Below are 6346 nucleotides of genomic sequence, written 5' to 3'. Positions count from 1 at the left end.
AGAAGTGTGTGGACTGACACAGGGATACACAGGCCTCAGATATAGTAAATAATATAATTTATTAAGACTAACAATACAAATATAAACGCAGTGCACCAAACCCCAAGCTAACACAAATACATACAACAAGGTGAAACAAACCCAAACCTAAACTGGTATAGATACACAGGTACATACACATATAGAGCACAACGTAGTCAGGCAGGCCGGGTCGATAACTATAAGGCAGGTAGGTACAGGAGAAGCAGGTGGAGAGTAGTCAGGTCACGAGCCGAGTACAGCAACTAACGGACAGGTAGGTACAGGGGGTTAGGCAGAGAATGGTCAGGGTCACAAGCCAGGGATCAAACAGGAGAAGTCAGCAGAGGTCGGGATCAGGCAGGGTCGGCAACAAGTCAGGCAGAAACAGGAACAGGACCAGGAATGCAGGTTACAAGGTACAGGGGCCCATGGAAAAACACACACCAAGGCACAGACTGCAGGTCTGGCCATCCCTTAAATACACCACCTGCAATCAGCCCCAGGTGATGGCTAATTGCCGAAGTGAACCTCTGGTTGTTGAGAGCACCGACTGGCCAGCCCTGGTACTGCAGCCCACAAGGCAGGTGAGTCCCACCACTATTGGCAAGTCCATTCCTGACAGTACCCCCCCCCTCAAGGAGCGGCCTCAGGACGCTCCAAACAGTCCTAGCTGGGCCAAATGTTCCACCGCCCGGGTCCGGTGACTGGCGGGATATCAAAGACTGACACATCGGGCTGGGCACCGGACGGAGGCACTTCGGGCTGGGCACCGGACGGAGGCACTTCGGGCTGGGCACCAGAAGGAGGCACTTCGGCCTGGGCACCGGACGGAGGCACTTCGGCCTGGGCACCGGATCACCAGGCGGAGCAGCGGGCACCGGGCCACCAGGCGGAGTGGCGGGCACTGGGCCACCTGGCGGAGCGGCGGGCACCGGGCCCCCAGGCGGAGCAGCGGGCACCGGGCCACCAGGCGGAACGGCGGGCATCGTGTCGTCTGGCAAGACTGCGGGCTCCGAGTCGCCTGGCAAGACTGCGGGCTCCGAGTCGTCTGGCAAGACTGCGGGCTCCGAGTCGTCTGGCAAGACTGCGGGCACCGAGTCGTCTGGCAAGACTGCGGGCTCCGAGTCATCTGGCAAGACTGCGGGCTCCGAGTCATCTGGCAAGACAGTGGGCTCTGAGTCATCTGGCATAATAGGATCATCAGGCTGGATCAGTTCATCAGGCTGGGTAGAGACATCAGGCTGGGTAGAGACATCAGGCTGGGTAGAGACATCAGGCTGAATTGTGGGCGCCGAGGCACCAGGCTGCACCACGGAAGGCGGGTTCTCAGATGGCAGGCTGACCGGTTTGGATACTGGCAGGATGGTATTGGTTGGAAAGAATGTTCGCCTTTTCCTGGTTTTAGTTACAGGAGCACTGTAAGTAAGCGCAGGTTTGTAAATGGATGGAGCAGCTGAAGACAGAGAAGAGCTGGAAGATGGAACAGAGGAGGGAGCAGTTGCTACAGAGGACTTCTTTACAGGGTTAAAGGCAGGATAGGTGCAGCGAGTGGGAGCAGAGGACTGATATGTGGTAGTTAGAGTATACTGGGCCGTCACTGGGGGTGCTGTCGGGGATGCAGGAAGAGTGCCTTGAGCGGAGGAATGACGTTGCAAGCTGACTGAGGCTGGGTGCAACAAGTCTGACCATGTCTGCAGTATGGGTTGAACAAAGCTCAGCTTACACAAAGCCTGTCTGGTCAAAGACTGCACTGCGTTTATACAATCTCTTAGTACCTGTTGTGAACATGCAGCATAATGCTCCAAGAAGCAATCCACATCATCCTCTAATAACCATACCAGGGACTCTACCTGGTCTGCACTAAATGGTGGCAAAAAGTCATTCCTGCTTTCAGGGGTACCAGATAAAGCCAACTCTGCACAAACCTGAATCAAAGGCTGCACCTCAGAGAACTCTGTGCCCTGATCTACTAGAACATGAGCAATCCGTATACATTCTAGCAGTTGATCCCGGGTATACTCCCTCAGAGTCTGATAAGCATAATCTCTGTCATCAAAAACCAGCAGCGACAAATACACAACCTCATCAAGATCCATCCTTCCCAGCAACAAGCCAAGATGGCTTCCCTGTGCAGCCACTTCTGGTCAGGAGGGCCTTGGTGTAATGTCAGGGATGCGGGTGTGACCAGAAGTGTGTGGACTGACACAGGGAAACGCAGGCCTCAGATATAGTAAATAATATAATTTATTAAGACTAACAATACAAATATAAAACGCAGTGCACCAAACCCCAAGCTAACACAAATACATACAACAAGGTGAAACAAATCCAAACCTAAACTGGTATAGATACACAGGTACATACACATATAGAGCACAACGTAGTCAGGCAGGCCGGGTCGATAACTATCGGGCAGGTAGGTACAGGAGGAGCAGGCGGAGAATGGTCAGGGTCACAAGCCAGGGATCAAACAGGAGAAGTCAGCAGAGGTCAGGATCGGCAACAAGTCAGGCAGGAACAGGAACAGGAATGCAGGTTACAAGGTACAGGGGCCCATGGAAAACCACACACCAAGGCACAGACTGCAGGTCTGGCCATCCCTTAAATACACCACCTGCAATCATCCCCAGGTGATGGTTAATTGCCGAAGTGAACCTCTGGTTGTTGAGAGCACCCGCTGGCCAGCCCTGGTACTGCAGCCCACAAGGCAGGTGAGTCCCACCACTATTGGCAAGTCCATTCCTGACAGGGAATGGGAAGATCGCCGCGGTGATCGAATCTGCACATGCGTAGAATCCTGACAAAACGTACAGGCAGGCGGGCACTAGGACCCAGGTGCGCCTTTCACCAATGACGGCGCCGGGCAAGCACTAGGACCCAGGAGCGCCTGTCAGGAGTCGGGCAGGCTATTTAAACTCGGCTCTTGCAATGCTCAAGTGCCGTATGGTCTTATCTGTGTTCCTGTGAGTAGATTGTTTCTTGCCGACCCTGCCTGACCCGGATTTGCTGTCCGTCTCCTGCTCTGATCCCTGGCTTTGTCTGACCATTCTCCTGCCTAACCCCATACGTTCTGACCTCCTGTTGACGAACCCGGCTTGTGACCTGTTTATCCCTCTGCCTGCTGATTCTGTACTACACCGCCACCACTGTTACCGCCCCGGCCTGCCCGACGCTGCTCTAGTTACCTCCTCACATCAGACTCTTAACCGCTATACACCTTCTACGATGCCTCTACCACAGCTGGGTGAACCCAGGGGCCGCGACCTGGTCTCGGCCTGCTCCAAGTCCATCCCCACCATCAGGGGCTCTGGTGAACAAGCAGGTCGGAGCTTAGATTCTGCGCCTTGGGGGATTCCGGTCTGTGGAGTGCTAGAGGATTCCTGACAATAGGTGCCAGTCATATGTGTCCTCATGAGACGTTTAACTGTCTGGCCCTCCCAGTCCAGTATGGGGCTTGTCGTGGCTGACCCAGCGCCGAGCTGAAGATCTGCATGAGTGCGCTGGCCAGACTGGGGTGACCACTAGATCTAGATTATCCAGCCAGTCACCCAGCCCAGATGTTGTTTGAAGATCTCCGCAGGAAAAATCCAAGGAAAAAGCTATGGAAAAACAAGTCCCAGCAAGAAACCCAGTTCTTACTGCTGAACACTAGGCAGAAAAAGAAAATGAGATCTGCAAAATACTCACCATGCCTCTTAGCAAATACCTTGGGGTGTCTACTTTCTGAAAATGGGTCATTTGGGGGGGAGGGTGCTATCCTGGAATTTAAGAACTTCTGAAACTGTGATAGGCAGTCAGGAAGTGAAGAGAATTACACCAATTGAAAGCCTGAAGGCAATCAAGGTTTTCGGCCTCTGTAAGTGGCTAGGCTGCCATAAAGTCTCTCACATGTGGTATCCCCATACTTGGGAGAAATATCAGAATGTGTTTTTGGGTGTAATTCCACACATACCAATGGCATGTTTAAGAAATGTCTTATTAAAGTGACAACATTGTGTAAAAAATTATATATCTTTTAAAATTTTCCAAAAATTTGTGCTAAACAATAAAATCTTCCATGGATTCAAATGCCCCTCAGCAAATAGCTTGGGGTGTCTGCTTTCCGAAAAGGTAATTTGGGGTGGTGGGGGATTGGTTATGCTATCCTGGCATTTCAGAGCCTCTGAATCTATGATAATTAGTCAGGAAGTGAAATGAGGAAATTACGCCCTTTGAAAGCCTGAAGGTGGCCATTGTTTTTCGGCCCCCATACGTGGCTAGCCTCCAAAAAAGTTACACATGTGATATCTCTGTACTTGAGAGAAGAATGTGTTTTGGAGTTTAATTCCATGGCATGTGTGAGAAACATCTTATTAAAGTGACATCTTTGTGTAAAACAAAAGGACTTTTTTCATATTTTTAAAAACTTGTGACAAAAATTAAAATCTTCCATGGGCTCAACATGCCTCTCAGCAAATATCTTGTCTACAAAGGGGTCATTTGGGGGTGTTCGTACTGTCCTGGCATTTTAGCACCTCAAGAAATGTGATAGGCAGTCTGAAAGTAAAAGCTGTGTTAATTCCTATATTCCATAGTTTATAGACGCTAGTGGTGATCAAATACCATCAGACGAAAGCTCTATTTGTGTGAATAAATTACAAATTTAATTTGGATCAGGTGTTGCATGACTGAGCAATTACCAAGGGCCAGTTTACACTATGCATTTCAGTTGCTTTTTTTTCTGCATCCAAAACACACAGGAAATAGGTTGTATGGTTGTCAATGTCATAGTTCACATCAGTGTTTGCAGTTCCAGTGTGTTCCGGATTTAGAAAAAAGTAGAACAGGCTGCATTTTGCCTGCACAGAATTGTACTGGAACACAGTAAAACGCATCAAAAACACACTGGAATGCAGTAAAACACATCAAAAACACACTGGAACGCACATGTCCCTATTTAAGGCTCCGTCACACCAATGTGTTTTTTAATGCTTTTTGCAGAAACGCACTAGTCTATCTAACATGGTTTCTATGGAACATGTTCACATCTATGCTTTTTTGAGCTGCTGCGTTTTTGGGAAGGGTTAGGGACTTTTTTAAAAGCAAAAAGCAGTGTTTTTGCTACTATAGAGTTCAACGGAGAAGCATGATAGTGCGTTTTTGCCGCATTTTGCATTTTTATTCTGGCCAGCAAAAAAAAAATTCTGCTTAAAAAAAAGAGGTAAAGAAAACGCAAAAGCGGTAAGGGATCATCAGTTCCACCCTCAGCCTAGGTTCACAACTATGCTGTTTGCATTTGATCCGTTTCTGCAGTGCGTTTTGTGGTGCATTTTTGCACATGCGTTTTTTACGTATTTTTGATGCTTTTGTGTTTTTTTTGTTGCTAGGCAGATTTAAAATGCAAAACATATCACAAAAAGCAAAAGCGCAGCAAAAACACACCACGTGCTTTTCTGCAATGTTTCCACTGAAGTCTATAGAAAAAAATGCTACTTTTTGTGTTTAAAAAAGTCCCTGACCCTTTCCAAAAAAAAATGCACCTGGTGAGAATGCAGAGATGTGAACCTGCCCCCTAAGAAATCATGTCAAATGGACTGTGCTGCGTTTCTGCAAAACGCTGCGGAAACCACTTAGGCTCCGTTCACATCAAATCCGATTTTGAAATTGTGCGACTTGCAGTGAAGTCGCATGATTTCAAAATCAGGTGAGATGCCGATTTCCTTGCGATTTACAAGTCATCTGACACAGATGTCTATGCAAATCGGAACTAAAGTAGTACATGCACTACTTTTGAAATCAGTGCGGCTCTGACCAAGTCGGATCCGCACCATTATGACCGCTCTAATTGCGGACAATAGGGTGTGACTTGGCATGTGATTGCAGGTCATAGGGCATGCAAATCACATGCTAAGTCGCATCCAGTGTGAACTAGCCCGTTAGGTGTGAAACTAGGGTCACACATGATCTCTACGGCTGAGTGACGTAAGGCAAGGGGAGTGGAAAGTGAAGGCGGGCGGAACAGATTAACAATCACTGGAGGCCGAACACCCGCCCTTCTACTAAAAGCAGCCCCACATAGAGCGTGATTGGCCTCTCCAGTTGTGTCCCCGGCGGAAGCCATTTTGCGTGAGGAAGTTTTGTGTCATATGACAACGAAGTCTCCGGAAAAATGGCGCCTTCATTTGTTTTAAAGTCAAACAACGAAAGACGGGTTATATACAGTGTTCATTGACACTTACTGAGAGTTGTTTTTTTTCTGTGTATGTCGCGATACGTTAATACGGGCGAACACTTGCGTCAGTTTCATGTTTGCAGTGCTTTATTTCGTTCTTGTCACACATTATCC

This window comes from Staurois parvus, unplaced genomic scaffold (assembly GCF_062004578.1).
Source record: "Staurois parvus isolate SC_StPar_1 unplaced genomic scaffold, SC_StPar_1.0 ptg000950l, whole genome shotgun sequence".
NCBI lineage: Eukaryota > Metazoa > Chordata > Amphibia > Anura > Ranidae > Staurois > Staurois parvus.
The sequence above is the reverse complement of the archived record's forward strand: the minus strand, read 5'-3'. Positions refer to the sequence as shown.